General features: G+C 36.8%; 1 pseudogene; it reads left to right on the top strand.

Annotated features, from left to right (window-relative positions):
- The first annotated feature begins 4626 nt into the window (after window positions 1-4626).
- LOC110903958 lies at window positions 4627-10058 on the top strand (annotated as a pseudogene).
- Window positions 10059-15485: the final 5427 nt, after the last annotated feature.

The following is a 15485-nucleotide window of genomic DNA, read 5'->3' as shown; positions in this document are numbered from 1 at the left end:
TACTATAGCACCCGACGGGGTCTAGTTAGGATGAATAGCAATCGCGGTCGAAGCTCGAGTGACTTAGCTGGTAGTATTTGTCTTTATGCATGTATGTTAAGGTATCCCGTTTATGTATTTGGTAATTCGCAGCACTTTTTATCTATTTTTACGCTACACTATCAAAACTTGTATACTCGCCAATACTTTTGTATTGACATTGTTTTAACGTATGTTGCAGGATTAGTAGCAGTCTACATCAAATCAAGCTAGGAAGTCTAGAAACTCACTTAAAAATCTATGTTGTCGGATTGTATTGTTCGAGAGGACAAGAAATCTATGATACCTTATGTGATTGTATGGTTTATTAGTATGGGATAATGAACACATTAAATACTGTCGCAATATAGTTGTTATGGATTCTCTTGAGCAATCTGATTCGCATAGTGCCACGCCCTGATGATTCCGCTATCGGTTGGGGTGTGACACTACACTCCTTTTAACATAATGCCCCACAATGCCTCATTGCTGACTGGACTGCCACATAGCGCTAGGGGTGAGCAAAAGGAAAAACCCGAGCCGACCCGACTATTACCCGACCCGACCCGAGAACCGATCAAACATAAAATACAGAACCGATTCACTACCCTAAATATAGGGTCAGTTCCGGTCCATAGGTCCAAGTCGGGTTTCACCATGAAAAGAACTGAGAACCGAACCGACCCGACCCTATTTTATATGAAAAATTGGAACTGATCTAAATACCTAGATACTTGGTTTCGGGTCGGGTTGGGTATATTTTCGGTTCGGTTCTCGGTTATTTTCGGTCCGGACCTAAACTTGCTCACCCCCACATAGCGCAAAACGCTCAAGGATGGGGGCAGTATTTGTGTCTTCCACTACACCTGTTCTTATGAAAAAGCTTGATTATACACTGAATACAAAAAGCCTTTAAATAGCCTATACAAATCTCCATACACTATAATGGAATGGAATCATACACTATACATGAATGGAATGGATCGGAATTGCTAAAGCTATGGAGGAGGCTTAAACTATGGAGAAGAATTACAACTGATTTCAATCTAAAAATAATTCAACTTATAAACAGAAAGTATAATTAATGTTGAAATCATATATTATTTTCCTTGATATGTCCCCGCAAGGTGGAGGATCCGTTAGAGACTCTAGTCTTGGCCCGTAATTGTTGGAACGGACCCCAACCCAGTGGTTTGGTAAGCATGTCTGCGAGTTGGTCGGCCGAGTGTATGTGGAGGACTTTTAGTGAGCCATTAGTTACTTTCTGTCGAGAAAAGTGGTAGTCGAGTGCCACATCTTTCATACGCGAGTGATAGACTAGATTTGCACGTAGATAAGTTGCCACGGCATTATCACAAAGTAATGTAAGAAGTTTAGCCATCTTTAAACCAAGTTCTGTAACCGCCAGCAGCCTTTTAATTACGTAAACTTTGTTTGATCCACACAGGGCTTCAGCTAATGAGCGTATCCTATTTCATATCTGTGATAAGTGATAACCATGATCAAAAGATAAGAAGTTGCCTAGATTACAAACTGGTGACATAAAAATGGGTTTGCACTTGTGAGCTGCTAACTCAGCCAACTGGAAATTGACATCAATAAACACAGGTACAGTACTATATCTCAGATAGCAAACAAATTAAAACCATTGTTTCACTCTTTGTTATGTATGACCACGAGTAGAGAGAGGCCTAGTGGATGTGCTTGGTATCTTTTTTATGTTAATAAAGAATGTTTCTCACTTTATCGATTTAAATTCCTCATGTTCTAGGTCTCTCTAAAAGAGAATCACATCTTCAATTCCTTTCCTTGCTTACCGGATTAAACACTACCAAAATGAAAATTATAGAAACAGGGACGATAATCAATATTAGGTTCTTCATTTGACAATTTGTATCGATTAAATTCCTCGTGTTCTGGGTCTCTCTAATGTCATGCGACACACAAAATGAAAATTATAGAAACAGGGAGCTATAGGAGTGGTGAGATAGTAACATAGTAAGCAAGAAACATAATACAAGAGCATATAGGCATAAATTAAATACACGAAGGCAATCACTTGCAAAGCTCACTAATGTATTGGGCTTAATCTTAATGGGCCACAAAATTACTGGGTTAAGTCCATTGATACCAAGTTGGTTATTGAAACAGTGGAGACTGTGGAGTAAACGAGAATGCTGCAAATTAGGATAATTTGAGTTTTAAATTCATACAAATCTGTTTAGTTTGTATTTGAGTCAATCTAGGTATTATAGTAAGAGTCAAAATAGGAGGCTTGGTATGCAAGCAATGTTTATTAGTATTAATATAGGAGGTATCATAGTATCATACGAATGTAATAAAGAGAGTTTTCTTCCGGTTTAATAAAATAAAAACTAAATTCCTGTTTTGGCCCCTGTGGTCTAGTCAGTTTAACGATTTCAGCACAAAAAAAAATAAAATAAAAACTAAATTACTGTTTTGGCCCCTGTAGTCTAGTCAGTTTAACAATTTCAGCACAAAAAGAATTCTTTTAGCATATCAGACCCCGCGGTTGCATTTTATATCGGTTTTGGCCCTAACACTAACTTTGTTACTTTTTTGCAGTTAACTGTAAGGACAATTAGGTCATTATATACATTAGGGGTCGTTTTTGATAATTACAATGTTCTTTAAATATTTAAGAGATTATTAATGCAATTACTCAATTTTTTTATTATTTCGTTATTTTCATGATTATTATTTAACAAAATGTGTTTTAAATATATAAATAAATATATATTGTCATTAACCGTTTGTTTTTATAAAAGTCATTTTAAAAAATAATTTGTTTTTTTTTTTTTTACATTTTGTTTAAACCATTTATCTTTTAAAGTTTTTTTAAACACTTCATTTTATACCATTCTTTTTAAAATCATTTTATTTTTAAACATTTTAAACATGTCACTTTTAGGTCGTTGATTTTTTAAATTTTACAAAACGACGTGTATAAAAAACAAAAGAAATGTAAGATTTGAAAAAAAAAAAAGAAACATTCCAAAAAGTAGTTTGCAAAAAATCGTTCATTTTTCAAACTTTTTTTAGAATGGTTTATTTCTTTTTCGAATCTTTCATTTCTTTGGACCGTTTGTTTATTCAAAATTCGTTATTTTTTAACCTTTCGTTTATTAAATTCGTGCGTTTTTTAGTACCTTACACTTATTAATTTATTTTTTTAGGGTTTTATTTTTTTATAAACGTCCTTTTTTTAATCTTTGATTTTTGAAATCGTTCGTTTAAAATCGATTGTTTTTTATTCCTTCGATTTTTGAAATCGTTCATATTCGGAAGTTCTTTTTCCCTAACGGCTATAAGTAAACTGAATACGAAGTTTAAAAAATGAACGATTTCAAAAATGATTCTAAAAGGAACGGTTTGAAAAGAAACGCTTTTAAAAATTAGCGACTTAAAAAAGTGAGTTGTTTAAAAATGTTTAAAATATAAATGAATTTAAAAAAGAAAAATATAAAATGAAATGTTTAAAAAAAACTTTAAAAGACAAACAACTTTAAAAAGAACGATTTTAATAAACAAGTGGTTTAAAAATGAATAATTTTAAAAACGATATACGGTTTAAAAAAAAGTTAAAAAAACAAATGATTTTAAAAACGGCATTTATAAAAAACAAACGCTTAATGATATTACATATTTATTTGTATATATAAAACATATTTTGTTAAATAATAATAATATTAATGAAAATAATGAAATAACAAAAAAAAACTTGAGTAATTGTATTAATAATCTCTTATAAATATTAAAAGAACTTTGTAATTATCAAAAATAGCCCCTAAGGTATATAATTACCTAATTACCCTTACACTTAACTGCAAAAAGAGTAACAAAGTTAGTGTCAGGGGACAAAACTGTTATAAAATGCAAACTCGGGTCTGATATGTTAAAAATTTACTTTTAGGGCTGAAAGTATTAAACTGGCTAAACCACAGGGGCCAAAACAGTAATTTACTCTAAAGTATTTGATCTTTGATTACCGATTGTGTCCAACATAAAGTGTAGAAAAATCTAAGCCCTTAAGACACAACATAGTTATACATATCTAAGGCCATGTGTAGTCATAAAGCTTTTTGTGGGGCGTTATGCGACAAGTGACGAAACGCGTAAGAGAGAGGCTTTATATAACTTGAGTGTGTAGTGGGAATATATATGTGTGTGAGTGGGGAAGAATGACAACGCCGTGAAAATTTTCGCGAGGAGGAATTTTCAGCACATGGCGCCCCCCGTGATGGTGTTCAAGGGCGCCATGGGGCTTTATATTGAGAGATGGCGCTATGTAGCACTCCACTAGGGGTGGCCTAACAAGTAAACATGATGCATCCTCAAATTTGTTTGGGTACAGTAGTTCTTAATAATAAAGGTCGTCCTAACTAAAATCTTACTTAGAACACAAAAAGAGAGAAGTTGCACGCAAGGAACTGGGTTATTACATCAACAAGTGCCGGGAAAAAAGGTAATAACAATACTGATATATAACTATTAATGATTGTTTGTATAATGGTTATATTTAATCTTTTCAGGCGGACGAGGAGTACAAAGAAAGATTGCAGATCATCTTTGATCGTCTACAAATAAAATATATATTGCAGATCATCTATACTCATCATATATCCAATAATTATATTATGATTTTACTAAACGTGAATCTTCTGTTTACAGCTGCATTTAAAAAAATAAAATAAAATAAAAAATCAAAACATATATTGAATTTATGGAACCACGTACACACCAATACACCATCTGATTTATAAATGCAAATAGTCCCTCCCACTTTCCATAAACTCCTATTATTTGTGGACAACCTCGTATATGTTCTGTAAACATGAGTAAACATAGAAAGGAGGCAAGCACTAAGAAGGCCAGCAATGGGTCATTCCGGTCGCTTTTCATGCATGCAGATAATGCAGACATGTTTCTGATGGCTGTTGGACTTATCAGTGCCATCTGCGATGGACTCGGGACGCCAGTCATGTTTTTCTTCACAAATAAAATCATGAACAGCATTGGAGGCAGTTCTTCTGTATCCGCCGACGTCTACACAGACAAAATCAACAAGGTTGATATCAAATACAAATTGTCAAATGAAGAACCTAATATTGATTATGGTCAACTGATTAGGTTTGTAATATATTTCTTGTTTACAGAATGCAGTTAGACTTTGTTACTTGGCTGTCGGGAAGTGGGTTGCATGTTTTCTTGGTAGGTTTTGCTCGGTTATTGTTTTCGATTAAATCCGGTTTGAAATTAGAATCAATACTGTATAATGAGTAATATTGTTGCAGAGGGGTATTGCTGGTCAAGAACCTCAGAAAGGCAGGCATCCAGATTGAGGTTAACTTATTTGAAAGCAGTTTTAAGGCAAGAAGTGGCCTATTTTGACTTGAATGTTACAAGCACAGCTGATATCATTTCCAGTGTTTCTAGTGACAGTCTAATCATTCAAGAATTCATCAGTGAAAAGGTACACTTTTTTAAATAAAATTTATGGATGATCAACTGTTTGCGACATTATTTGAAAAAAAAAATGCAATGCAGGTGCCGATGTTAGTGATGAATGGGGCAACTTTTGTTGGATCGTATATTATGTCATTTGTGTTGCTATGGAGGCTAGCAATTGTTGGGTTTCCATTTATCATACTTTTAGTTATACCTGGTTTAGTTTATGGAAGGATTCTGATGAGGTTATCAAGAGAAATCAGGGAGGAGTATAATAAGGCTGATACGGTGGCACAACAGGCGTTTTCATCGGTACGGACAGTTTACTCTTTTGTGGGTGAGAAAAGGACCATTAAAGATTACTCTGATGCACTGGAAGGTACAGTGAAGTTGGGTTTAAAGCAAGGGTTGGCTAAAGGACTTGCGATTGGCAGCAAGGGTGTCACGTTTGCTGTATGGGCTTTCTTGTGTTGGTATGGTAGTCGATTGGTGATGTACCATGGAGCTAGAGGAGGAACCGTGTGGTCAGTTGGAGCGCTAATCGCCTTTGGCGGGCTGTAAGTTCCTTCTTTTTGGTTGTGAGTGACATTTTCATCAAACCAGTTGTCTTAATGAATCTAATAATGACAGGGCATTTGGTTCTGGAATGACAAATGTGAAGTACTTATCGGATGCAATGGCTGCCAGCAAACGTATAAGAGAAGTGATCAAAAGAGTTCCAGTGATTGATTCAGAGAACATGGAAGGGGAGATATTACAGGAAGTCTGTGGGGAAGTTGAATTTAAGAATGTAAAGTTTGCATACCCATCAAGGCCTGAATCGATGGTATTTGAGGATTTTAACTTGAAAGTTCCTGCAGGGAAGACGGTGGCGTTGGTGGGTGGGAGTGGGTCAGGTAAATCAACGGTGATCGCATTGTTGCAGAGGTTTTATGATCCTCAAGGAGGAGAGATTTGCGTAGATGGGGTGAGGATTGATAAGCTTCAACTAAAATGGCTGAGATCACAAATGGGGTTGGTGAGTCAAGAGCCTGCTCTATTTGACACCACCATAAAAGAAAACATATTGTTTGGCAAAGAAGATGCCACCATGGAAGAAGTCACTGAAGCTGCAAAAGCTTCAAATGCCCATAACTTCATCTCTCAGTTACCCCAGGCCTATGACACTCAGGTTCTTTTTCCATCCTTTAGAATCAATGATTCTTTTGTTTGTATTAGTTTGTTAACACATTGGTAAATTTCCAAGGGAAAAGGTTGTGGGCAAAAGTTGAACAGATTTTAGTAACATATTAACGATGTATTAATAATTTTAGACCGACTAACGTATGGCATACCCTAAACCCACTCCTAAGTCTACACATTTGTCCGCTATGTCAACAGCATCCTCACCCACTTGGGGAATAGCACATTTTCACACACCTTAATGTCGCTAAGCCGGCTACAAGCCGATAAGGTTCAAGGTTCAAGTCTCATGGTGGACAAATGTGTAGATTTACTGGTTCTGTGAGTTAGCCACTAAAAAAAATTAGTGAAAATATTTAAGAAAAAATAGGATTATATATTAATAATAAAATCTTTATGAATATTCAATCATATGGAATGAAGGCAAGTACAACAATTAAAAATTAAAATTATATCCTAGTCACTCATAATAAATAAGAAAAAATAGGATTATAAATTAGTGGAGTAAAATCTTTATGTATCATAGTCATTCAATCATCTGGAAGACTGGAATGAATGCAAGTACAACAATTAAAAATTTTAAATTATATCCTAGTCATTCATAATCGTATCTCCGGATACTTTGGATCAGAGACCCCTCTTGATAATAAATAAATAAATAAATAAAAAAGAAACGTGGGTTGTCTGATGCAAACTCATGAATCATAGGATTCAAATATTTTTATACTTCTTTAATAATAAAAGATTTGATCCGTATGCATTGTGAACCGGCCGGTCCAGTTATTGACCTCAACCAAACAGGATGAGCACATTTAAACTTGTTTATAGATGGTAAAAACATATATTTTTTATATAATAAAAGACAGATCTTAACTGTTTTATAATTTGTTTGTTGCAACTAACAGGTTGGCGAAAAAGGGATTCAAATGTCGGGTGGGCAAAAGCAAAGAATCGCAATTGCCCGTGCAATAATCAAGTCACCTCGCATTCTTCTATTGGATGAGGCAACAAGTGCACTCGACTCAGAATCCGAACGATTCGTTCAGGAGGCACTTGACCATGCGTCCATTGGTCGAACCACCGTTGTAATAGCTCACCGTCTTTCCACAATTAAAAATGCAGACGTGATATATGTGGTCCAGAACGGTCAGGTGGTCGAGTCTGGCTCCCATGATGACCTCATTCAACTTGAAAACGGTTTCTACACATCACTCGTTTGCCTTCAAGAAACCAAGCAAATCGATGAAACCCCTAGCCCTTACCCACCTGGACATCCACCAACTTCCACAACAACCGATGTTCATAACACAAGTCGGGTGGCCTCCGCAACCTCATTCAATCGCAGTGGACGGGACAACTTCGCCTCGCAGGTAAACCAAGAATTTCCAAAGCCGTCCTTTAAGAGGCTTATAGCAATGAACGGTCCTGAATGGAAGCAAGCGTTATATGGGATTGTGTGCGCTGTTATATTCGGTGCAGTCCAGCCAATATTTTCCTTCGCAATGGGGTCAATGATATCGGTCTACTTCTTGGCGGATCATGATGAGATCAGGCAGAAAACAATGATTTATACCCTGTGTTTTGTAGGTTTGTCAGTTATCTCGATGGTAATCAACATCATTCAACATTACAATTTTGCAGTCATGGGAGAATACTTAACAAAGAGGGTCCGTGAAAGGATGTTATCAAAGATACTTACCTTTGAAATTGGGTGGTTCGATCATGATGAAAATTCAAGTGGAGCCATTTGTTCAAGACTCGCTACTGATGCCAATATGGTATGGTTTTACATGTAATTGGCTTTACCTCACATCGTTGATTTTTCCATTAGTTACTTACAAACGGCATGCCAATAACACTTTAATTTGCAGGTGCGTTCTTTGGTGGGTGACAGATGCTCGCTTTTAATTCAAACATTGTCTGGAGTGACGGTTGCATGCACAATGGGATTGGTGATCGCGTGGAAACTTGCATTAGTTGTGATCGCAGTTCAGCCACCGATAATCATTTGCTTCTATTGCAAACGAGTTCTGTTAAAGAACATGTCACATAAAGCCTTGAAATCACAAGAGGAAAGTAGCAAGCTCGCAGCCGAAGCTGTTTCAAATTTGCGTACAATCACCGCCTTCTCTTCTCAAACACGAATACTTAAAATGCTTTTGGGGACCCAAAAAAGCCCTAATGCGCGAAAGCGTCCGGCAAGCTTGGTATGCTGGATTTGGGCTTGGGTTTTCTCAAAGCCTTATGAGTTGTACTTGGGCTCTAGGCTTTTGGTATGGCGGGAAATTGATTAGCAATGGTCAACTTGGGGCAAAAGAATTTTTGCAGACGTTTCTGATCTTAATAAGCACAGGTAGGGTCATTGCGGAAGCTGGAACCATGACAAATGATCTGTCCAAAGGCTTCGACGGAGTGCGGTCAGTGTTCACAGTATTAGACCGTAACACCTTGGTTGATCCTGAGGATCATGATGGTAAGAAGCCCGAGATGATTACAGGCCATGTAGAGATGTGTGATGTTCACTTCGCTTACCCTGCTCGGCCTAACATCAAGATCTTTAGCGGGTTCTCCATCAACATTGAAGCTGGAAAATCAACCGCTTTGGTTGGACAAAGTGGATCCGGGAAATCAACAATAATCGGGTTAATCGAGCGTTTTTACGACCCAATGAAAGGCGTTGTCAAAGTCGATGGAAGAGATATAAGGTCATACCATTTGAGAACTCTAAGGAAGTTCATTGCACTCGTGAGCCAAGAGCCTGCGTTATTCGCTAGTACTATACGTGAAAACATCACATATGGAGCTTCCAAGGAAGTTAGTGAATCAGAGATTGTCGAGGCTGCAAAAGCTGCAAATGCTCATGATTTTATAACGGTCTTGAAAGATGGGTATGATACCTGGTGCGGTAATCAAGGGGTACAGCTCTCTGGGGGACAAAAACAACGCATCGCTATAGCTCGTGCAATATTAAAGAACCCCACGATTTTGTTACTAGACGAAGCCACTAGTGCGCTGGACAGCCAATCAGAAAAGGTAGTGCAAGACGCACTAGAGCGAATGATGGTGGGGCGGACGAGCGTAGTGGTGGCGCATCGGTTGAGTACCATACAAGGTTGTGACACCATTGCGGTTTTGGAAAAGGGGAAGGTGGTTGAAGAAGGGAACCATGGTTCTTTACTGGCGAAAGGGCCGACCGGAGCTTACTACTCCTTGGTCAATCCTCAAAAGTCTAGTACTACAAGCCATAAGACAAATTGAAATATGGCGCGAACTCACTAGGTAAATCGCGCGCAAGTGCTTAAAGTAACAGATAACTGATATGCATTTTCTTTAGCTTTTCAACAATCTACTATAAATTGTGATAAAGTATTAGAAACTCAATTTGAATACTTGCCTATAAAAGCTTGTGCATATTAGAATCATGGTTTTTAACAACACCAACTTTAGCTTGCCCGGGTGATGCTTGAGAAAATGATCAGGAAATCATTAGTAAAATAATACCTGCAGCCAGTGACTAAGCTTGAGATTTCCGACCGGGGGTCGAAAACGTATATACCCAAAAATTTCTATAAAACCGGGGGTCGAAAATGTATACACCCAAAAATTTCTATATGAAAACTACATACTCTCCACTACTGAACTAAAAGTTCAGGGGGTCGGCCTGCAGCGTCGATTCACATGAACTAATGCAGCCTTACTTTAGAGATCTGATGTACAGGTCCTTCAAGCAATGCCTACATCGACATGATTGATAGAAAGCAATTAGAAAACTAACTGCAAGTATAACATTCTCGTAAAGATTTATTTATATAAGCACATGTTCTTTGAAGAATAAAAACAAACAGTTGGTGGGCATCAATTCATCAAACAAAAAGATTGAAATTCACTTGCGCTCAATTACATGTTTAATTAATTGCTCTTTTGACCAAACTAATGCAGCATATTCATACAAGGAAGTGTTAGTTTCAGCTTCAAAGAAAGAACACATCCGATCAAATTACTTCTGGCTAAAGCTTAAGCAAATGCGGAGTAAAAGTTCTTGTTAACCAAGTGTGAAAAAATAAAAAATAGTGTTGTATGTATTATACAATGTGAAACAAATACATTTTACAAGGTAGGGGTGTGAAAAAAACCAAATTAACCGACCCATAACCGAATAACCGACAAAACCCAACAAAAAAAACAAATCAATTCAAAAACCAGTGGGTCAATTAATGGTTTTTCTGAAAACTGAAAGTAGCGGGTCGGTGTGGTTATCAATGTTTCCATACCCACCATAACCGAACCGACATTTAGTAAAGTCTTTGTCGGATTTAGGACTTTTTAATATTTGATGTCTTTCGTTGAACGTTTTTCGTAGTTATGGGTTATTTCATCTAAATTTGGATCAATGTTTATATGAATTTATGGAATATATATTATATCACTTTGTTTGATTACTCGATAATTATCAGTATTAGGATTATAGATTATATGTATGTTTAATACGGTAGAGGATCCTGTAAAAAGTCCAACTTTTGTAAGAAGTGTGAGAAATAATTTGGGAATGACAAGTGTCCCTTATCTTAATTAATTCAAAAGGGTATATTAGTAATTGTCCATTCTTATCAATTAATTGATTTCTAAAGATAACTGCCAAAAATATCAGGCGATATATTAGGGATGTGATTCGAATTCGATTTGTTCTATACATTTAATTGTTTACGGTAAGTTCTTGTTGTAGTGTTATATTCCCCAGTCAATAGTGTTATATTATGTACAGGTATCTTTAATTTCCTTTTCATAGTGTTTTATCCCCATCAATAGTGTTTATTCTGTATAGTGTCTTACAGTAAACAGATAGTGTTATATCTTTCTATAGTGTTTTATCATGTAGTATACTGTTCCTTTCATAGTGTTTTTATCCTCATCAATAGTGTTTTATTCTGTATAATGTCTTACAGTAAACACACAGATAGTGTTATATCTTCCTATAATGTTTTATCATGTAATATATTGTTCCTTTTCATAGTGTTTTATCCCCCATCAACAGTGTTTTATTTATGTATAGTGTCTTACAGTAAACAGATAGTATTATATCTTCCTATAGTGCTTTATCATGTAATATACTGTTCTTTATAGTGTTATAAAAAGTTGTTGTGAAGGGAATCGAAGAATTTATTTCAGTACGAGAAATTCGCTGATTTTTTAGGATATTGATGGGGTTTTTGAAACAGTTACCATAAATTCGCTGATTTATAGGAGATTGATGGGGGTTTTGAAACGGTTACCATATTTGAAACGTTGGAAAAGTCACTATTGCCCTTTAATTTTACATAAGGTCCTTCTAATTAAAACACAATTTACATTTTATACCCTATTGATCTCAACCATTAGATCAAATAATGGTTTAAAACACTTCTTACCCTTCTCACATTTTAGACACTTTTTACCATATCCCTACCCTGTTTAATACTATGTAATATGCTAATATATAGGAATATGTAATAAATAGATTATATGTATGTTTAATACTATGTAATATGCTAATATATAGGAATATGTAATAACTGTTTATTTCATCTTCGAAAAATAAATTGAGCCATTTTTAGCTATGCCTAAATTAATGATTAACCACCCATATCCGATCGGCTATAACTTTCAAACTCCATTAACCAAAACCATCATAAACAATTGGTTATGGTTATCCATTAACTGACATTACGGTTATGATTTTAGACCAAAACCAACCCACGTACACCCCTGTTAAAGAGTGTAAATGTTAAAAAGTATAAATTTTGCAAAACTTGGCTGTGACGCTCAATGGGAATACATAGCGGGTGTAGTAATCAAAAAAAGAAACCCTAATTAAAATAAAATTAATTTTATATATAAAATAATATAATGATAGATTAATTCTTAATTATTTTTAACAGTTCGCTCATACAACCATTAAATTTAGTCCTATATCTACACCAACGTTAATCATGGAACTAACTCATACAATCACTACGTCTCAAATCTACACCGATGTTAACTATGGAACTAGAGTCATTAATTATGCAACTAGAGCCCTCAACCAGTTGAGGAGAAACGCATTTGCTACATCCTTGATGCCTCTTAGCTACAAACGCTTTGGTAGATAAATTTTTAAGAGTAAAATACCAAAATCGTGCCTGAGGTTTGGGCAGATTTGCAATCGGACTCCTAGTGTTTGCATTTTGTTGTTATTTCCATCCAATTGCTAACCCCATTTATTTTTAACGTTAAGTTAGGGATACTTTTGTCATCTTACCTGTATTGTTTTGGTTTTTAATATGTTTCATTCTTTTTTTACTTAAAAATTTATAAAAAAAAAACCCCACCCACTCTTTCTCCCTCCCTCTCCCCCTCCCTCACTCTCTACTCTCGTTTTCTCTCTCCAAGAAGCTGCATTTTCATATTTGATTTGATTTCTCCAACGAGGTGTTGTAATCGGTGGCCCCTTCCAAAGGAGATTATGGTGTTTCCGACGAGTTCGGTTAGTCTGACCCGCTATTAGAGATTTATTGTGTATGATCGGTTTTCCGGTAACCTTGTGGCGACGACAGGTTGGAAAGATTGGAAGATCGGATGGAACATGAGGGAAAAGTGGGAGCTTTAAAGAGAGACGAGATTGCAAAGACTGTAAGAGATTTTATGGATTCGAAGAGTGTTGTGAGGATTGAGATAATGGAATGGGCTAAGGCAATTTCAAGAATTTGTCAAGAAAGTGTTGGTGAAGCTGGATCTGTGAATAAATATTTTGATGCTTTTGTTAAAGATATTGCAATGAAGTAAAACAAGTAAATTGGGTTTTGATCCTTGTGTACAAAGGCACACTTCCAGGCAATCGAGTGGTAGCGATTAAAGGACTCCATGACGTTATCTAAGGAAAAGCTGAATTTCTAGCAGAGATGAAGACAAAACAAGCTTCCGGTGAATATGTAATTTTATTTTCTTTATTTTCGCATATTTTATACATTTTTTGTTTGTAAATTTGTATAAACTAGAATTACGACCCGCCGCAATGCAGCGGGGATTCTTTAGTTATAACTAAGTCGATTTAGGACGCGCACGTTATGTTGAATCTGTCAACGGGAAAAAATAGACGATGTAAAAACGTTCACCCACACACGCACGTTGCGTCGTGTTAACTCGTAAAATTTAGAACGAAACGTAAAAGCGTTAAACCAAAGACGCACGTTATGATGTGTTAAGTCACAAAATTTAGAATGAAGCATAAAGCGAAAAATTTGCAGAAAACGAAAACTATAAAGGACCAAAGTTGAAAGAAAAAAAGTTGTGAGGATAGATTGCAAAAGATAAAAAGTTTTGTGTTAAAAGTAAAAAAAAATAGTTTTTGGTTAAAAGTAATTTATGAAATACTTTTGGGTGAAAAGTAAAAAAAAAAATCAATCTTTTTTTTTTTTTTTTGAAAAACCCCTAAAGCCAAGGTTAGAACAACCATATGCATAAACATTTTTTGTTTGAAAAAACCCCAAAGCCAAGATTACCACACATAAGTAAAAAAAATCAAAGTGGTTAAATCGCAAAAGATGGAAACTTTTGAATTAGAAGTGAAAAACCAAATTAACCAAATGGGTTAAATTGTATAAGATGGAAACTTTTAAATTTGAAGTGAAAAATCAAATTAATCAAAGGGGTTATGCAACGCCCCAAAATCCGAATGATTAATTCACTAGTATGTTTCCTTGTTATATGACATGAGAATGTTTAACTAGTTTTTTATGACTTGGTTAACTAAAATTTAATGGTAGAGATTTAAGTTTGTGACAAATGAGAAGAATGATAAACTTGAGGGGCTACATTTGGTAGATTGTATTAAAGTTTTTTTTTTTAAAATTCTTGCATATCCAAAGTTCTGCGGCGGCAGTGGCGCAATAGGCGCAGAAGTAACCTCTGAGACGGGATGCTGAGATTCTCCCATCTCTGACTCCTCGTGAAGCGGCGAGTAGCGGCTGCTACCTGAATGTCGAGGGGTGCCAATGCGTATCCCTCCTCGCGTAGACATACGAGCGTTCCTCCTTGGCCTCTGAGGCGGAGGAGGCAAAACCGGAGGTGGTGGCGGCGGCGGAGTGACCACGTCGCGCCAGAAACCCTCAGAAGGGTCCTGCTGTTGAGGCTGCTGCTGCTGGGAGTGATGCTGCGAGTGCACGGGGGAGCTGTGGTAGGACTGGTGCATGGGAGAGTTATGGTAGCTAGGGGTATACACCCAGTCGTGCTGCTTAAACCTCTCCTCGTAGCTGTCAACACCGTTGTAAGGTGATCCCCTGAACGGTGACCCATCAGATATCTCAATGGGGTGGTTCGGCGTGCCGGACGGTGGCATGGAAGGATCGGTGTCCTCATCGACCTCCATCTCATTGCCACCCGAGAAGTGGTCTTCAGGTCCAAGTGGGTTAGGACCCACTGGTTCTTCCAAGTAGGCATCAGGGTTGTACAGGCCCTGATAGACGGGTGCTGGGTAATCAACTGGTGACTGGTGTAGAGGAATGAAGGATCCATGGGAGTTGTGGGGCTCATTTTCAGAATGAGGCCCAAAAGAGTGTGGTAGGGAAGGTGAGGTACTCAGTGAGTGCCTGGCGGGTTCAGCGAACGATCTCCAAAGGTTACGGGCATCCGCGTTATGCGATGCTGATGGGGTCCGCCTATGCGAAGGCCCTGCCTCATGGTCATGTGAGGTGGCGAATGCTCCTCGTCCCCTTCCTCGTACACGTGGCGGCATCTTGAACCTGTCAAAAATCAAACAAGTGGCACAACAAAATATATAAGACAAAGTTAGAAAATAAAAATAA

This window comes from Helianthus annuus, chromosome 14 (genome assembly GCF_002127325.2).
Source record: "Helianthus annuus cultivar XRQ/B chromosome 14, HanXRQr2.0-SUNRISE, whole genome shotgun sequence".
NCBI lineage: Eukaryota > Viridiplantae > Streptophyta > Magnoliopsida > Asterales > Asteraceae > Helianthus > Helianthus annuus.
This window is presented reverse-complemented; position numbering and strand designations above follow the sequence as displayed.